Genomic DNA, 20,487 nt, shown 5'->3' with positions numbered 1-20,487 from the left:
TTTCCTCTTTGATTTCTTCAGTGATCACTTCATTATTAAATAGTGTATTGTTTAGCCTCCATGTGTTTGTATTTTTTACAGATCTTTTCCTGTAATTGATATGTAGTCTCATAGCGTTGTTGTGGGAAAAGATACTTGCTACAATTTCAATTTTCTTAAATTTACCAAGGCTTGATTTGTGACCCAAGTTATGATCTATCCTGGAGAATGTTCCATGAGCACTTGAGAAAAATGTGTATTCTGTTGTTTTTGGATGGAATGTCCTATAAATATCAATTAAGTCCATCTTGTTTAATGTATCATTTAAAGCTTGTTTTTCCTTATTTATTTTCATTTTGGATGATCTGTTCATTGGTGAAAGTGGGGTGTTAAAGTCCCCTACTTTGAATATGCTACTGTCGATTTCCCCTTTTATGGCTGTTAGTATTTGCCTTATGTATTGAGGTGCTCCTATGTTGGATGCATAAAGATTTACAATTGTTATATCTTCTTCTTGGATCAATCCCTTGATCGTTATATAGTGTCCTTCTTTGTCTCTTGTAATAGTCTTTATTTTAAAGTCTATTTTGTCTGATATGAGAATTGCTACTCCAGCTTTCTTTTGATTTCCATTTGTATGGAATATCTTTTTCCATCCCTCACTTTCAATCTGTATGTGTCCCTAGGTCTGAAGTGGGTCTCTTATAGACAGCATATATATGGGTCTTGTTTTTGTATCCATTCAGCCAGTCTGTGTCTTTAGGTGGGAGCATTTAATCCATTTACATTTAAGGTAATTATCGATATGTACGTTCATATTCCCATTTTCTTAATTGCTTTGGGTTTGTTATTGTAGGTCTTTTCCTTCTCTTTTGTTTCTTGCCTAGAGAAGTTCCTTTAGCATTTGCTGTAAATCTGGTTTGGTGGTGCTGAACTGTCTCAGCTTTTGCTTGTCTGTAAAGGTTTTAATTTCTCCATCAAATCTGAATGAGATCCTTGCTGGGTAGAGTAATCTTGGTTGTAGGTTTTTCTCCTTCATCACTTTAAATATGTCCTGCCACTCTCTTCTGGCTTGCAGAGTTTCTGCTGAAAGATCAGCTCTTAACCTTATGGGGATTCCCTTGTGTGTTATTTGTTGTTATTCCCTTGTTGCTTTTAATATATTTTCTTTGCATTTAATTTTTGACAGTTTGATTAATATGTGTCTTGGCGTGTTTCTCCTTGGATATTTTATCCTGTATGGGACTTTCTGTGCTTCCTGGACTTAACTATTTCTTTTCCCATATTAGGGAAGTTTTCAACTGTAAGCTCTTCAAATATTTTCTTAGTCCCTTTCTTTTTCTCTTCTTCTTCTGGGACCTCTATAATTCGAATGTTGGTGTGTTTAATGTTGTCCCAGAGGTCTCTGAGACTGTCCTCAATTCTTTTCATTCTTTTTTCTTTATTCTACTCTGCAGTAGTTATTTCCACTATTTTATCTTCCAGGTCACTTATCCGTTCTTCTGCCTCAGTTATTCTGCTATTGATCCCTTCTAGAGTATTTTTAATTTCACTTATTGTGTTGTTCCCTCTTTAGTTCTCCTAGGTCCTTATTAAACGTTTCTTGCATTTTCTCTATTCTATTTCCAAGATTTTGGATCATCTTTACTATCATTATTCTGAATTCTTGTTCAGGTAGACTGTCTATTTCCTCTTCATTTGTTAGGTCTCGTTGGTTTTTATCTTGCTCCTTCATCTGCTGTGTGTTTTTCTGTCTTCCCATTTTGCTTATCTTACTGTGTTTGGGGGTCTCCTTTTTGCAGGCTGCAGGTTTGTAGTTCCTATTGTTTTTGGTGTCTATCCCCAGTGGCTAAGTTTGGTTCAGTGGGTTGTGTAGGCTTCCTGGTGGAGGGGACTAGTGCCTGTGTTCTGGTTGATGAGGCTGGATCTTGTCTTTCTGGTGGGCAGGTCCACGTCTGGTGGTGTCTTTTGGGGTGTCTGTGGCCTAATTATGATTTTAGGCAGCCTCTCTGCTAATGGGTGGTGTTGTGTTCCTGTCTTGGTAGTTGTTTGGCATAGGGTGTCCAGCACTGTAGCTTGCTGGTCGTTTAGTGAAGCTGGTTGTTGGTGTTGAGATGGAGATCTCTGGGAGACTTTCGTCGTTTGATATTTCGTGGAGCTGGGAGGTCTCTTGTGGACCAGTGTCCTGAAGTTGGCTCTCCCACCTCAGAGGCACAGCACTGACTCCTGGCTGCAGCACCAAGAGCCTTTCATCCACACGGCTCAGAATAAAAGGGAGAAAAAGTAGAAAGAAAGAAAGAAAGAAAGAAAGAAAGAAAGAAAGAAAGAAAGAAAGAAAGAAAGAAAGAAAGAGAGAAAGAAAGAAAGAAAGAAAGAAGAAAGAAAGAGGATAAAATAAAGTAAGATAAAATAAAATAAAGTTATTAAAATAAAAAATAATTATTAAGAAAAAAAAATTTTTAAGTAAAAGAAACAAAAAAAACGGACAGACAGAACCCTAGGACAAATGGTGAAAGCAAAGCTATACAGACAAAATCTCACACAGAAGCATACACATACACACAAAAAGAGGAAAAGGGGAAAAAATAATATATCTTGCTCTCAAAGTCCACCTCCTCAATTTGGGGTGATTCGTTGTCTATTCATGTATTCCACAGATGCAGGGTACATCAAGTTGATTGTGGAGATTTAATCTGCTGCTCCTGAGGATGCTGGGAGAGATTTCCCTTTCTCTTCATTGTTCGCACAGTTCCCGGGGTTCAGCTTTGGATTTGGACCCGCCTCTGCGTGTAGGTCGCCTGAGTGCATCTGTTCTTCTCTCAGACAGGACTGGCTTAGAGGAGCAGCTTATTCGGGGGCTCTGGCTCACTCAGGCCGGGGAGAGAGAGGGGCACGATGCAGGGTGAGCCTGCGGCGGCAGAGGCCAGCGCAGGCACCAGCCTGAGGCGCGCCGTGCGTTGTCCCTGGATCACAGGACCCTGGCAGTGGCGGGCTGCACAGGCTCCCGGGAGGGGAGGTGTGGATAGTGACCTGTGCTCGGACACAGGCTGCTTGGTGGTGGCAGCAGCGGCCTTAGCGTCTCATGCCCGTCTCTGGGGTCCGCGCTGATAGCCGCGGCTCGCGCCCGTCTCTGGAGCTCCTTTAAGCACGCTCTTAATCCCCTCTCCTTGCGCACCAGGAAACAAAGAGGGAAGAAAAAGTCTCCTGCCTCTGCGGCAGCTCCAGACTTTTTCCCGGACTCCCTCCCGGCTAGCCGTGGCGCACTAACCCCTTCAGGCTCTGTTCACGTCTTCAACCCCAGTCCTCTCCCTGGGATCTAAGCTCCGGAGCCCGAGCCTCAGCTCCCAGTCCTGCCCGCCCTGGCGGGTGAGCAGACAAGCCTCTCTGGTGAGTGCTGGTAGGCACTGATCCTCTGTGTGGGAATCTCTCCGCTTTGCCCTCCGCACCCCTGTGCCTGCGTTCTCCTCCACGGCTCCGAAGCTTCCCCCCTCCGCCACCCGCAGTCTCTGCCCACGAAGGGGCTTCCTAGTGTGTGGAAACCTTTCCTCTTTCACATCTCCCTCCCACTGGTGCAGATCCCATCCCTATCCTTTTGTCCCTGTTTATTCTTTTTTCTTTTTCCCTACCAAGGTATGTGGGGACTTTCTTGCCTTTTGGGAGGTCTGAGGTCTTCTGCCAGCATTCAGTAGGTGTTCTGTAGGAGTTGTTCCACGTGTAGATGTATTTCTTATGTATCTGTGGGGAGGAAGGTGATCTCCGCGTCTTACTCTTCCACCATCTTCCCCCTCTCCCCCGAAAAGTACTTTAAAATAGCCATATTTATAGAATGGTTCTGTCCACAGAGTTGTTGGCTTCAACAGGCCCTGGTGCGCTCACCAGAGGCACGCTGTGTAGAAAGGCATGGACTCTGGGGTCATACCTTCTGGATTCAAATCCCAGTTTTACTACTTAATAGCTGAGTCACTGAAGGCAAATAATTCAATCTGCTGTGCTTCTGTTTCCTCTTTAACAATGTTATAGTGCCAAGGTGGCCATTAGATTAGTGAAAAGTTATAAAGCTCTTAGAAGAGTGGCTGGTACATAGTAAAAACTCAATAAACGTTGGCTACTCAATTAGTTTAAAAGCCTTTGCTGCCACCCTTTTGTTAACTCAAGCAATTTCTTCCATTTCTGGTTCAGACTTTTGCATACACAATTGTACAAGTCTACTTGTCTGAAGTTCATTGACAAGTGATGCCCATCCATCATATCCCACTCATTGAGTGGATATCAGAGGCCAGGCCTACACTTATATGGGAAAGGTAGTCAAGCAAACTGGATTTTTCTTTCCCATACTGTGTTAAATAATAGTATTGATTGAACTTATCCATCTGCTATTTCTATTCAGTATTGCCATTACAGAAATCTATGGCAGAGAGACACAATTTAAGTGGGTACTTTGATCTCTTTCAGGGCACTTGGCCTTGTAAAATGATTGAGCAACAGATGTGTACAGTTTACAACCTGAAATGCGTGTGGTTCATTGAGAAGTAAAATGAAATTTAGGGTCTATTTTTATCTATATAGAACAAATAAAGGCCTGACTTGATTGTGATTGTAGAAAATCTTAATGCTGCATACATGTTGTCAGTTAAGTCATCCTCTAAGATTTTTAAACAAAAGAGTTTTTCATGTTTCTGTGAAAGTGATATATATTTGCCTTGGAAAATGTGAAGGTTTTCTTAAGATAAGGTTTATAATTAATTACTGGTGAAACTGAAATGATTCTCCTTGAGCCTTAAGAATTATGTGTGCTGTCTTCAATAGCCCTCCCATTAATGCTTCTAACATTGTTAATTTTTTATGGTCTAATCATGTTCAGTTATAGCCTTAACTTTGACTCCAGTGAAATATATCCGTACAAAGTATCTTTCTACTTTTGTAAATTGAAGTTCATGGTAGAAAATGATTTCAATTATGCAAGGCTATGCTGATCTTTCTTCTTGAGTATGTTTTGTATATTCTAATGTATCCTATTATACGTCTTTAAAAGTATAGTTTTATTCCAAATTTTTAATTCTTTCATTTTAATTGCCTAGTTCTACCTACTAATATATTAGTGATATATATGAATATACTTAATTATTTAGTATCCAACTAAAGTCCTTTCGATTAAGGCAAGATTCATTTTATTATTAAAACAATTTCTTTCCATGTTCTGAAAAGGGATTCAAAGTGACTTAAAAGTACATATAAGAGAGAAAGTTATTTTTGTTATTGTTGTTCCTGACTTTTCGCAAAGTAAAGTGAGTGGCAATGGCTAAGTTCCGATCTACAGTCTTACTGTAAATGTAGTGTTATGGTCCAATTGGGTGTATCTCCAGGTTCCATGGTAAAACAGTTCCAAATTCTCAACTAAGCATATTTTTCAAAAATAGTCTGTCTGCAAGGTTATATACAAATAACATAAATTGAAAAATACTTCTTCTGTCAGAAATCTAGTCGTTAGACATTAATTAGTGTTATGCAAATTTAATTCAGTATAATTCTACACATGAAATTTAGTTTATCAAAAATCCAAAATAGCAAAGTTAAAACCACCAGATCAATAACTAGTGTTTAGCAAGAGTTTATTGTACACATGAAAACATTTCACGACTGGGAGCTTCCAAATTCGAAGATGGATATGCAGGTCAGGGAAAAGAATTACAAGATGGTTCATAAAGTGAAAATGAGGAAGTTGTTTATCCTATACAATGATTGGTTAAAAGTGGTTATCTTATACTATTTTAAGCAGATCACTTAGGTTTCTTTTATGATTGTCAGAGGCATTTACCAAAAATATTCTAAGTTAAGTTTCACTTATGTTCATAAAATGAGCTCGATTTAGTCATGCTTACATGGCTTACATGGCTTTGTCTGCTCAGGATAGCTCAAGTCCAGTCTCTATTTTGTATTTAATTTCAACAAGTTCAATGGAAAATAATTATATTGTTTCCTGTCACTGAGCAAAACAAATGACTTAATGAATTCTTCACTACTCACCCAGTGATTTTTGGCAATTTCACCGATAGTAGGCAATATAATGGCTACCCAGAGATGTCTATGTCTAATCTTCAGAACCTGAGACTAAATAAGGCTACAGGGCAAAGAGAAATTAAGGTTGCAGATGGAATTAAGTTTGCTAATCAGTTGATGCTAAATTTAAAAGATTGGCCTGGGTTATCCAGGTGGGCCCAGTGTAATCAAAGGGGCCCCTAAAACAGGAAAAAGAGGCAGAAGAGAGTGAGAAATATGGCAGCCTGAAAAGGGCTACACCCACTGTTCCTAGCTTAGCTTTGAAGATGGAAGAATTGGGTCATGAGCTAAGGACCGTGGATGGCCTCTAGAATCTAGAAAAGACACATTAAAAGGATTCTCTTCTAGAGCGTCCAGCAGGAATGCCACTCTGCCAACACCCTAATTCTAACCCACTGAGACCCATTTGGACTTTTAACCTCCAGAACTGTAAGATAATACGTTTTTGTTTTAAGCTCCTAAGTTTCTGGTAATCTGTTATAGCAGCAAGAGGTAATAAATATACTACTCAATCCTACATCACCACCATCTTAAGTGTTTGAAGGTAAATTCATTTTATTTTTACCAAAGGAATTCTAACAACTTGGCTTTCTACAGGATTTTACATCCCTGCCTTCATATCTTTGGTATATTGATCTGGGCCAAATCCAAACCACCAAAAGGTGATATTTCCATCTCAAGTGCTAGTCCCTTGGGCCAAGCAGCACTCGGATTCACAATTCTGAAAATTAGCTACCCCATATTTAAGCAATCCAGTTCAGAAGTAAAAACCTAATTACTTAATTACTCTAGGGAATCTTCAAAATTCAATGTACAGAAGCAGTTACATTTATTTTCAGAAAATACTCTTCCTTTCTAATTTAGTTGCTACAGTTCAGCTACACATAAGTTGATTTCTGATATCATATTTTATTAAAATACACCTAAAATGTACTTTAACATAAAGATCACAATTAATAGGAAGTTCCATAACTTACTTGTACTAAAATTAAATGGTCGTTCACTTTGGGATTTTGTGAAATCTGAGAGCATATTTATTTTTCTCTTAGGTATAAATTTCCAAATACACTTTTAGTTATTACGGGTAAAGCACTATCTTAATTCATTAGACCCATGGTGAAAATGTGTGACTTTGCCCTAAAGCCTGTGTATTTTCATTTGTACAGTACTGCATGTTTTACAAAACAGGCCTTTTTTTTAAAGCCATGGATTTATGTCTAGGTGGGTAAAGTTTGTTTTCATGTTCCACTAACTATAGAAAATATTCCTATTAAAAAGAGAGCACTAAATTCATACCAAAATTTAAAGTTATAAATGTAAAATTATCATTATCTCGTGTTTTTAAGTTGCAAATCACTCAAAACACATTCCACTGCATGAACTATGCTGGGTTACAAAAGGGCAATAATCAATAAGGTAGCTCATTATCTGTAATATCTCTAATTACCCCTATGCTAGCACCGACACTATGGTTTAACCAATGCATATTAAGAAAATTTGCTAACAGGATCTTGTTTTCCTAATTTTTGCTGTTGAGTTTTATTAGAAAATCATGTTACTCATCTGAACTGCCACAACAACAGCATTATCCCTAGGGTACTTTTTTTTTTTCATATCAAGGTTAATTTAAAGTGATTTGCATAAGTACTACAGATGTTGCTATGGGGATAAGAACAGCATATCTTCCGTGATGGACATCATATGATTGCTGTTACAGTCCTGGTAAGATTGGATTATTTATTTTAATGTCATGCAAAGCAAGTCACATGATAGAGATCAGTATCTTTTTAATAGCATTTCATATTCCTAAATCAATCACCTTTTCACTTCTTCAGAATCCTGTGTATATAAAAATCACTACTTTGTTTTTGGCCTAAGTAAATTTATCATGTTGTGTTTGGATGTTCAGAATATTTCTTTTAATTGGTATTGATTCTTCCATCTCCCAGGAGAAGAGAAACAGTAGTTAAAAGGATAGTGGTTATTCACATTCAATTCATTCAACAAACATTCATTGAGAGCTTAGTATGGGTCTGGCATTCTCTGTATGCTGACAACAAAATGAAATTTTGCAGTCAATATTTATTCTGAGGTGTTTTTCTAATTGAATCTGGACAGACATCGTGTTCAGTCCCGTAAATAAATAAAATCTGATAGAGGACTAAGAGGCAGAGTTTAGGAGTTGGTATACAGAAGCAGATTTTACCCTGGCTTTAAGACTTGGTAAGAGCAGAAGACCACTGAAGAACAGAGGTAACAAAGGAGAATCTCAGATATCTATCAGTGGGAATGGTAAAGAATGGGCGTTTCTAAAGAAGAGAATGAGAAATACATGTTGAAATATTGAGAAATAAATACAGAAAGAGATATTCCATCTTCCTTCATTTTTCTTGCTGGGAACCGGAGGGAGGTTTTTGTAAAGCTGAGTGAAAAAGTTAAGGAGAAAGTAATAAAGTTGCAGAATATGGTGGGAGAGGTGATAGTTATTTCTCACCATAGCCCAATTTTGGTGCAATTTAGAAACGGAGAGGTGGGGAGGACACCCCCAATGACAGAAGAAAGATGAGGAAAGTGTTCAAATAAGCCCATTCAACTGCCAGAAGATATGACCATGGAAGCAGTGCCCACTCCCTAAGGAATAGAGCGTAGATTATGGGGACAAATCCACAGTTTGTGGGATTCTCAATTTTCTAATGCGTAAAAAGACTGTGGTACAAGATATAAGATGGTATATAATTATCAAGGTAGTAATAGAGCAACACAAGAGTGATTTTTTTTTAATTTTCTAAAAGAGTTTTACAGATGTCTATGACACTCTTGGTCACTTACATATCAAAATGTTTCTTATAAAATTTTATAGTTTTCGATCTATTTTATTTAGGGTTGGGGTGCAAGAGGAATATTAAAAATAAGAACTCGGTACTTAAAATGAGATAATAATGCCAAATTATTTATAAAATGCCATTTTCACTGCCATTTTTCATTGTAAGTTTAAAAATATTTTCATGAAACGCAAATTTGCTCTAACTCTTAAATTTCATGGGCAAATGTGCTAAGTTTTTGAAGCTTTTCTCCCAATGTCTTTAATCAGGATGCCCATAATTTCCTCTAACCTTGGTCCCAAAGAACAGATCACAGTAGCTATGGTATAAAATTTTACTGCCTCTAGACATAATTATTAGAAAAGCGCTACAATTCCATAACCTCTATGGAGATTGTTTTTTCCTGAGACAATGCCCAGTGTAACAGAAAGAAAGAAGCCAACAACTCTTCTCTGAAAAGACTCAATTTTTTCCTAGAATTTTTAAATTAAATTACTTAGTGATAATAATCAAGTTGATATTTCAATGTAACAAGTAGAACAGGAAATATCCTTATACCTCAGACTATTCCATCAATATACACTTTCCTCTAGCTTATCCTGTTTCCTTTGCATCAACCTTGATAAGTGGCCATCAGTAATTCACTGAAGCATCTTTAGTGATAACGCATTCACTTCGTCCAGCAGCAGCCTATTTCATTTTCAAAGGCATTCATTTAATAGGAAATTCTTCCTTAGGTTCAATTGACATTTGGCCTCTTAAAATTCCCCCCTATTAGTTCTAGATATACTCTATCTGTCTATCTGGCAGTTATCAAATATTTGAAAATACTCACCAAGTCCCACTATCACTTCAAGCTCCAAATGTGTAAAAGCAAATTCTTACTCTATAGATGTTTCTCTCTTCCTTCTTTGTTTTTAGAGTTTTAGAATGTTCCCTGCCATCAAGCAGCTGACACTCTAACTGGACTTTTTAAATGTTGAATATAAATAAGATAATCAATATATGGCTATAATTGTAAAGTTCATGATGTAGCCTCCCTGGATTGTTTCGTTGTTGCTTTTCATTGTATTTTAGTTTTAATCTGTTTGTATCTCACAATGGGTCTTCACCATAGGAGCTGGTAAAGGTTTATCATCTGTCTCCTTTACAAAAGGAACATTGTAATGTCTCTTCAAATACTAGTTCCCTCTCATATGTCACATGTTTAATGCATACAGCTTTTCAAGAATTCATCCATAGACTACAGGAGGAAAAAAGCTTAAAATATAAGAAATAACATATTTTTGTGCTAATATCTCCTAAATATTCCCAGTTAGAATGTAGTGAATAATTGATAAAGAACAGTCAGGTTTGAAGTACATTATCTAGAATAATTCACTAGGTAACAACACTTATTCTGACCCTTAAACTGGTACTACTATACACATAGAATGATTTGTATAGGGGGTAATCAGCTTAAAGGAAGTAGCCAAGGACTGCTGGGGTGCCAAGTTTCAGCTTCAGCTTTCTTTTTCATGTATTTAATGCACTACTAATTATTGAACAACTCATTTCTGCTTCATGCTATGATAGAGAGTCAAAAAACAGTAAGCCTCTCACAGACTTAGCAGTCTCTTGAGAGTGGGAGGAAGAAGCCCAGTTGAGCAAGCAATTATAATGCAGTATGATAACTATCATATTAATAAACTCTATTGTGAACCCATATGGGATATATGACCCATATTTGAGTGGATCCCAGAGGAGCTGATATCCCAAGCTAACCCGAAGGATGGAATGAAGAGTGGATTTTTCAAGGCACTAAAAGTAGTTCCATGGGGTTCTATATGGTTAGCTCTATTACTAAGAGTCTTCGTAATGGAAATACTAGAGATTAGTTTCGAAACAGATCATGTCACATCTTATAAGATGTATTAAGTAACTTTGGACTTTAAGAGTGGTAGGCAGTCATTGAAGGATGTTAGTAAGACTTAATTCTGAATATCTTGAGCAGCAGGTGTGGTGAATGGTCAGATAAGCAAGTGGTAGAGTGGAGAGCTGATGGGTTCAGTAGGGAAGATTGGATGTGAAAATGTCCAAGACATAAGTACAACTCAAGGTTTTGAGAGAGAACTTGGATAATGATATAAATTTGAGTCTTCATCTTATAAATATAAATGAAGAACGAACGAGTGTCTCCAATCTTTCAGGAATTGTAATTAGACTGAGAAAAGAATCAAAAACAGCATTAGGGAGCAGCAAGATTTAATGAATGGGTACCAAATAGAGAAGCCAGGATGTCAGGAGAAAATCCAACAATATGGACTGGAAGATGGAAGTCAAGGACAGGTGACTGTCAAGGAGAAAGTAGACCATAATGTCACATGCTACTTATATTTTAATAAGAGTGTAAAAGGGACCAATGAAGTTAATCACAAAAAGATCATTGTGAACTTGAAGTTTCAGTAGCGTGTTAGGGTCAGAAGCAAGATATCTCTGAGTAAAGAAAAGAGACACTGGATTTTAAACTCTATTAATTAACTATTTGACATTGGCCAGGAGTGTGAAAAACCTAAGTCTATTACCCTTATGTGAAATAATGTTAAATTTATTCAACTCTCATTTAGAATTATGAGACATTCAAAATTATCAGAATAAATCTGTGACCTTCAGTGAATTAGTCTGTAGGTTTCTTTCCTTAAGAACTTTCTGCCTCAGTGTAAATGTGAGGGCATTTATAGTGTTTATAATGATAGATTAGATGGAGGTGGTTGTATTAAGTCTTACTGAACTTTTTTAATGCCTTAATATTTGTTTTTTTCTATTCATCTAAACAATGAACTTTTATATCAGACTGGCAGGTAGTAAATGTTTGATAAGCCCATTATCATCACGGGTGTGGGAAGCAGGCACTGGAGTACAATGGAGCAGTTAGACCTTCCTGGTGCAAGAACTTGGGCATATTTGGCAAAGTTTGAAATATGCATATCAGGAGACCCAGAAATTTTACTACAAGGAATTTAACTTCTAGAAAAACATGGACACACATTTTACTTTGGCATGATTTGTAATTGCACACAAAAATGAAATTAGCCTGTATATCTATTCAGAGGGTTGAGCTAAACAATTACTGGTAGAGCTATGCAATGAAATATAACTTGTTTAAAAGAAAGAGATAAATCTGTAGACATATTATGGAGGAATGTTTGAGAGAAAGGAGTGTTTTTGAGAAAAGGTAAAGAGCATGAGTAGCTTTTTTTCCACTTAAAAAATATATATGCCTATATATCAGCAAGTGTCAGGAAGAAAACCCTTAATCATAGCTATTTCCAGGAGTAGTTATGAGGATATGAGTTACTGTGGGAGATTTTAATTTTCTTTGGGGGCTTTTTATGCTTGTTTGTACTTTTTTAAACATGTGTATGTATTAGTTTTGCAACAACAAAGATAAAAGCAAAAGGTAAGTGTCTCACCGCATATGCTTTTTTTTTTTTTTTTTGCGGTACGTGAGCCTCTCACTATTGTGGCCTCTCTCTCACTGTTGTGGCCTCTCCCGTTGCGGAGCACAGGCTCCGGACGCGCAGGTTCAGTGGTCATGGCTCACGGGCCCAGCCGCTCCACGGCATATGGGATCTTCGAGGACTGGGGCACGAACCCGTGTCCCCTGCATCGGCAGGCGGACTCTCAACCGCTGCGCCACCAGGGAAGCCCACCGTGTATGCTTTTATTGAAACACTATAATAATCTCTCCCAGTCTCCGGCTCCCTGTGTCCCACTTTGCTGCCCTATACTGCAGTTGTGTGTGTAAATGCAAACAGCACTGTGTAAACTGCTTAAAGGCTGCCTCCTTATCTTCCTCTGTTTTACAGTGTGCCCCACTTTCTTTAAGCTCCCTCACCCAGTATTCACCTGAACTAAGACTGACAACTGTGTAGAGCAACTTCTTTTCTATAATGATAGGCTTTGAGTATTTAATTGATTTAATTTTATTTTAAAACGAGCAGGGCCTTGATCTTACGCACATGTTAATACCAAAAAGCACACTTCTAAGTTTCTGCTCTGAATGGTTTAGCTGCTCCTTTGAGTTAGAATTCTACAGTGGGGAATCAGGGTGAAATCACATTATTGAAGAAGGCATGTGTCTGGCAAGTTCCCAAGGCGTGAGCATTTATGGCATGATGAGCTGTGAATTTGTTGTTGATTCACACACACAGCAGGCAGGTGGTTCAAATCTAATTTTGTAGCCAGCAACAATGAACTATTTTTAAAAGTGTAAAATGTTTGTTTTATAGAAAATCTTCACTCAAAATGAACAATAAATAAATCAAGGTCGGTACGATTAAATTTTCTATGAAGTGGAGTAAAGTCTATTGACGTGATATGAAATACGTAGTCTTTTCTAGGAGCTATGCAAACAATTTGTAGGATAGAATGATAGATGCTTGCAACCTTTCCAGAGCACTTTTTAATAATGATATATCAAGGAATCATATGAGCTTTCTAAAATAAGAACATGGAGAGGAACCCATGTTCTTAACATGCCTCACTGACCAAGAAGAAGGAGAGGAAGGAAGGAAGGAAGGAAGGAAGGAAGGAAGGAAGGAAGGAAGGAAGGAAGGAAGGAAGGAAGGATCCCTCTCATCTCTGGTTGTAAATGACCAGAACATAGTGTATGAAATATGTTTGATGTCAACTGGAATAAAACTTCAAGTGCTTTGTGGAAGGTTAACATAAAAATCTTAAAATTCATTAAGATGGCTCAGTAAATTTCTCATTACTTAAATTAAAAAGTGGAGTTTATATTGACTATTTTTTGTACCAAAGATGCTATTAATGTTTTTAAAGTAATTACCATATCAGTTTGATGAAGGTAGCCAGTAATTTCTTAAGGGTTTCTCAAAGAAAAGTGTAGTTTAATACCCTAAGACGCTAGTATTTCCTATTAGAAATCCTCACCACTCTACTTAGTAGCACGTTTCCAAGCTCTGTGTACTGAAGAAGAAATTCATCTTTCATTTGCTTTCCCCCTTGGGCATGAAAAAAATGGGAGGGCACATCAGTATGTAACCTTGTAACTCTTAACCTTCAGAAAGGAAAGAAAGTTATGTATTTGTACTCCATCAGAGTATTAAAAAAAATAAAACTAGTACATTGCTCTGTATTATAAAAAAAAAAAGGAGATGGGGTTGTTCTTGTTGATTTTAAAGGGAAGAAAGTCAAAACATACATATGTGATTCAGTATACTAGCATACTAGAGTCAGTGACTATATCTCTATTTTGACAATACAAAAGCATATTATAAGCTGTCAGTAAAGAAAATTGGTCGTGTTTGATTTCAGGCTTAGTTATTTAATTAAGCATTTCTAATTGACTGGATTTTTGTGCATGTGAACATAGTTACTTCCATGACTAGTATTACGATCCCATGTGCCTAAAAAATTGGTTCATTTTTTTCAAAAGCTTTAGTTATCTCAAAAGAAAATAATGCAGACAGTGGCTTTGGTATGTGAAGAATACGGATGTATGTTATAGATCTATATTGTAATCACATTATTTTATTGTTATTATATATAATTCTTATTTTCCTCTAGTACATCATGAATAGGTAAATAAAATAAATTGTACAACAACTTAACCTAACCCCCCATCATCCTTCCCAGTAGAAACATTTTTTTCACCTTTTCTATTTTTGTTCTTCTCATAGTCATCTCTATAATTCTAAACAATATGTTATGCTTTTATTACTCTGTTATCTTTAGACTTTTTTATTTCATGTATTAAAAGATGAGCATTTAGCTTATTTACACTTCCATGTCCTACCCAGTTTTACATAGTTATGTTAATATGTTAATATTTTTAATCCTTCCACTGAGTATTATTAGCTCTAAATAATACAACAAAGACCCTACATTTTTGTCTCCTCCATTTTTAACCATGTATCTGAAACCACACAATATGTAGGATGACACTATTAGCATCCTATCATTCCATCTATCTCACAATCTCTTCTCCCAAACTTTCCCAACTTCTGTAGTATACTCATTTTTTATATTGTCAAGGTTGATAATACCACATAGTCTATAGTAGCCATAATTAAGCTTGGGGTTTGAATCTAAATACTGGAATCTATCCAAATGCCTCTAGAGAATTACAGCCATTTAAATATTGCCTCTGCAGAGCCAATTAAATGTACTAAGATTTTGCTTTATTCTCTATGGTCTTAGTATCATGATCCCTGTACCACTCAAAGGATCCTGACATAAAGGTCAAATGGATTCTTTCTCTTATATACCATTAGTTGTTTAAATCATACCTCAATCAGTTTAGTTCCTACCTGGAATGGGATTTTTCTGGGAGGCTTTTGATTTTTAAGTTTGTAATGAGTACCATTTTCCTTACTTTAAGAAAAAAACATACTCCCCTTTTGTTTCTAAGCTGATACCTTCCAATTGAAACTAATACATGGAATCCCTTTGATTCTATTCTTGGAGCTTGACTTCTAATTTGAACTGATAGTACTCTAGACTTACTGCTCAGTGCACCTTCTGTCATCTGGAAGTTTCTTTTTAAAGAATTCCTGTTTTAGTTCTATCATATATGACACCCTCTGCCTTCTTTGTTCTTCATTTTAAGCTTTATTTTGGTGGATATTTTTTAATCTGCCAGTTTACTTTGATTAATTACAGTGATTGAGCGTCAAAGCTTCGAAATAGTTGGCACACTGATAAAGGAGAGGTAGCCACTATTCTGATTAATTTCTGTCAAGTTGATAACAATTGCCATAAAAGCACCAAAAATGTGAAGAAACGTGTCCTCTTTTGCTGTTTAAGATAATATATTCAAGATAAACCCAGCTAAGAAGATCAGCTCTCTCTGTTGTGATCGTTGCATTTTCTGGAATTCACATTCCCCTGTGAACTGGAAATGATAAATTGTTAATAGGTTCCCTAGGGTTTTACTTCTCTTCTGACACTTCTGTGATTTCATCATAGTATAAGAATAAAGAAATATAATTTATTACAAGAAGCATGAAAATATTCAAGTACTATTCAGGGAGTTTCAAAATTACTTAAGTTAGAAGAAAAAACATTATGCCTCTGTTGTGAGGAAGAAAATGTCATAACAAAGTTATAAGCTCTTCAAGCTATGGCAGTACCAATTTTGAAATATTTTATGTTATAATAGCACACTGAACCATTAGGATAATGATGCCTCCTCTTTAAAAATAAATTCTTGGGCTTCCCTGGTGGTGCAGTGGTTGAGAGTCCGCCTGCCGATGCAGGGGACACAGGTTCGTGCCCCGGTCGGGGAAAATCCCACATGCCGTGGAGCGGCTGGGCCCGTGAGCCATGGCCGCTGAGCCTGCGCGTCTGGAGCCTGTGCTCCACAACAGGAGAGGCCACAACAGTGAGAGGCCCACGTACTGCAAAAAAATAATAATAATTTCTTGCAAGTACCATGAGCCTTTTTCCCTCTTCCAAATACATTTTATACAAAATAAAGTTATATTTATAGTTTCGAATTTACACTTTGATTCTCCTCCAAGAAACTGCTTTCTAAAAATGTGTTAAAGAATGGATTCCATCTCTTCCACCCATATTAAGGTTGATGCTACCAAGTTTCTTCACTTTGGACAAGCAAGACCTGCAGGATGACAGTAAGATACTTTGAAAATATTGAACAGTCATGAGTATTGCAAAGACATAGCCAGAGTGATTAATAGAAAATCAAAATTTGTTTGGAAGAAACAAATGTAACTTCTTAGAACACCCCTGTCAAGGATGTCAAGATTATGCTTAAACACTTAGAGAGATGAATTCAGTTCAGCAAACTATCATGGTACTAAGTATCTTTGATATCCCAGATTTGGAACTCTTGCAAAGGTATAAAATGCACAAAGCAAGGCCCCAGTTCTTAAAGACTGAAAATCCAGGGTAGCATCCTCAATCCTTAGTTTTAAGCACAGAAAACAATCAGATAATACTTATACATAGGGCATTGGCATGGATTTGCAGGGTTTTTTTGTTTGTTTGTTTGTTTGTTTTGTTTTGTTTTGTTTTTGCGGTACGCAGGCCTCTCACTGTTGTGGCCTCTCCCGTTGCGGAGCACAGGCTCCGGACGCGCAGGCTCAGCGGCCATGGCTCACGGGCCTAGCCGCTCCACGGCATGTGGGATCTATCCCAGACCGGGGCACGAACCTGTGTCCCCTGCATCGGCAGGCGGACTCTCAACCACTGCACCACCAGGGAAGCCCGACATTGGCAGTTTTAAACCCTCCCCTCTTCCCACCTATCAATGCAACGCATAGATTATAAAGCCACCAGAAATATTTGATTTTGCTGCATGATGTGTACATTTTTATATGTCAATGAGTGATAGTCACATGGTGATTAGAGGTAATTATGCATCTTTAAATTTCTCCCCCTTTTTTTTACACATCATTTACAAACTTTTAAAAATTAATAACCGTTTGATTGTTAGAGCGCTTATTTCATGTTCTGGTCTCCCCAACTATAGCCAAAAGTTGTAAGTGTAGGATGAGCAGTATAATCATAGGCTGTAATAATTCCTGCTGTTCTAGGTTCACTGATACAGGGAACTAGTGCATCTGTAGTACCTGAAATTTCCCTTCTATAAAATGTAAACCAGTAGAACGGGTGATAGAATATGGATAAACTACTATGAATTTATTATCTACATTGATCTGACTTTTTATACAGTAATTTTAATATATTTTTTAAACTTTATTGTGTCTTGATTCTATTGCCATGACATAAATCCTTCCCCAACTGCTCTCCAGATTTTTACTCAAGATCTCACTTGAATTTGCCTCTAATTACTGTTTATTTCAATTTCTTGTTGTAGTACTAGTACCATGAGGGGTGCTCTCCTTGTAAGAGCACCTGGGAATTGGACTGTGTACAGTTATTCAGTTCCCTAATTATACATTTTTAATTCCTTAAAAGGAATGCAATGCAGTCATTAGGCTGGATTGCTTTTTCTCCTTTGTCTTTTTGTCTTCTCTATAAGAGTTATAAAATCTCTCCTAAATTTACTTATTTGGTTTTTCTTAACTTTCTCCAAGCTAAAATGGATATTATTCCCTCTTCGAATACAAGACACTCTGTTCTCAATTTCCCACGTGATCAATATTGTCCATGCAATACATGTATACGACTTGGTTGTAATGCACAAATGTTTTGCAACACATGATCTGAATTACTTTTGGACACAAGATAGTTTATTTTCAGTAAGTAAAAGTTGTCAAAATATTCCTTCTATTGAACCCAAATCTATCTGCCCTTAATACTTTGCATTAGTGCCAGTCCTGATATCTTAGGTGATACACATTTACATGATTAGCCTCCAGCTGTAATTTGAAAAAAGCTATCATGGCTTCTCTTAATTACACTCCTTAATGCCACAAAACACAAAAGAACCCAAACAGGCAAAACAATCTTGAGAAAGAAGAATGGAACTGGAGGATTCAAGCTCCCTGACTTCAGCCTATACTACAAAGCTATAGTCATCAAAACAGTATGGTACTTGCACAAAAACACACATATAGGTCAATGGAAAAGGACAGAGAGCCCAGAAATAAACCCAAGCACTTATGGTCAATTAATCTATAACAAAGGAGGCAAGAATATACAATGGAGAAAAGACAATCTTTTCAATAAGTGGTGCTGGGAAACTGGACAGCTACATGTAAAAGAATGAAATTAAAACATCCTCTAACACCATATACAAAAATAAACTCAAAACGGATTAAAGACCTAAACCTAAGACCAGATACTCTAAAACTCCTGTAGGAAAACATAGATAGAACACTCTTTGACATAAATCACAATAATATTTTTTGGATCCGTCTCCAAGAGTAATGGAAACAAAAGCAAAAATAAACAAGTGGGACCTAATTAAACTTAAAAGCTTTTGAACAGCAAAGGAAACCAGAAAGAAAATGAAAAGACAGCCTACTGAATGGGAGAAAATATTTGCAAGTGATGTGACTGACGAGGGATTAATTTCCAAAATATACAAATAGCTTATACAGCTCAATATCAAAAAACAAACAACCCAATAAAAAAATGGGCAGAAGAGCTAAATAGACATTTCTTCAAACAAGACATACAGATGGCCAACAGGCACATGAATAGATGCTCAACATTGTTAATTATTAGAGAAATGCAAATCAATACTACAATGAGCTGTCACAGTCAAAATGGCTATCATCAAAAAGTCTACAAATAATAAACGCTGGAGAGGGCCTGGAGAAAAGGGAACCCTCCTACACTGTTGGTGGGAATGTAAATTGGTGCAGCCACTATGGAAAACAGTATGGAGCTTCCTTAAAAAAACTAAAAATAGAGTTACCATATGATCCAGCATTCTCACTCCTGAGCATATATCCAGAAAAGATGAAAACTAATTCGAAAAGACACATGCACCCCAATGTTCATAGCAGCACTATTTATAATAGCCAAGACATGGAAACAACCTAAATGTCCATTGACAGATGAATGGATAAGGAAAAAGTGATGTGTGTGTGTGTATAGATAGATAGATAGATACAACTCAACCATAAAAAAGAATGAAATAATGCTATTTGCAGCAACCTGGATGGACCTAGAGATTATCATATTAAGTGAAGTAAGTCAGACAGAAAAAGACAAATATCATATGATATCACTTATATGTGTAATCTAAAAAATATGATACAAAGGAACTTACTTACAAAACAGAAATAGACTCAAAGACATAGAAAACAAACTTATGGTTACCAAAGGGGAAGGGGGGTATAAATTAGTTCAGGATTAACAGTTACACACTACTATAAATAAAATAGAAAAACAACAAGGACCTACTGTATAGCACAGGGAACTATATTCAATATCTTGTAATAACCTATAATGGAAAAGAATCTGAAAAAGAATAGGTATATATGTATAACTGAATTGCCTTGCTGTACATCTGAAACACTGTAAATCAACTATGCTTCAATAAAAAAGAAATAGTCTAAAAATGCAGATATTTTCCTTTAAATTGTTACTACCTCAAGCTTATAACTTTTAGAAAATATCTACAATGGAATATTACTCAGCCATAAAAAGAAACGAAATTGAGTTATTTGTAGTGAGGTGGATGGACCTAGAGTCTGTCATACAGAGTGAAGTAAGTCAAAAAGAGAAAAATACTGTATGCTAACACATATATATGGAATCTAAAACAAAAAAGAAAAAAAATGGTTCTGAAGAACCTAAGGGCAGGACATGAATAAAGACACAGACGTAGAGGATGGACTTGAGGACACAGGGAGGGGGAAGGGTAAGCTGGGACGAAGTGAGATAGTGGCATGGACATATATACACTACCAAATGTAAAATAGGTAGCTAGTGGGAAGCAGCCGCATAGCACAGGGAGATCAGCTCGGTGCTTTGTGACCACCTAGAGGGGTGGGATAGGGAGGGTGGGAGGGAGACACAAGAGGGAGGAGATATGGGAATATACGTATATGTATAGCTGATTCACTCTGTTATACAGCAGAAACTAACACACCATTGTAAAGCAATTATACTCCAATAAAGATGTTTTAAAAACTGGAAAAAAAAATCACCTATCAACAAACATTAAGCAAATATCTTTCCTTTC

This window comes from Lagenorhynchus albirostris, chromosome 5, assembly GCF_949774975.1.
Source record: "Lagenorhynchus albirostris chromosome 5, mLagAlb1.1, whole genome shotgun sequence".
NCBI lineage: Eukaryota > Metazoa > Chordata > Mammalia > Artiodactyla > Delphinidae > Lagenorhynchus > Lagenorhynchus albirostris.
The sequence above is the reverse complement of the archived record's forward strand: the minus strand, read 5'-3'. Positions refer to the sequence as shown.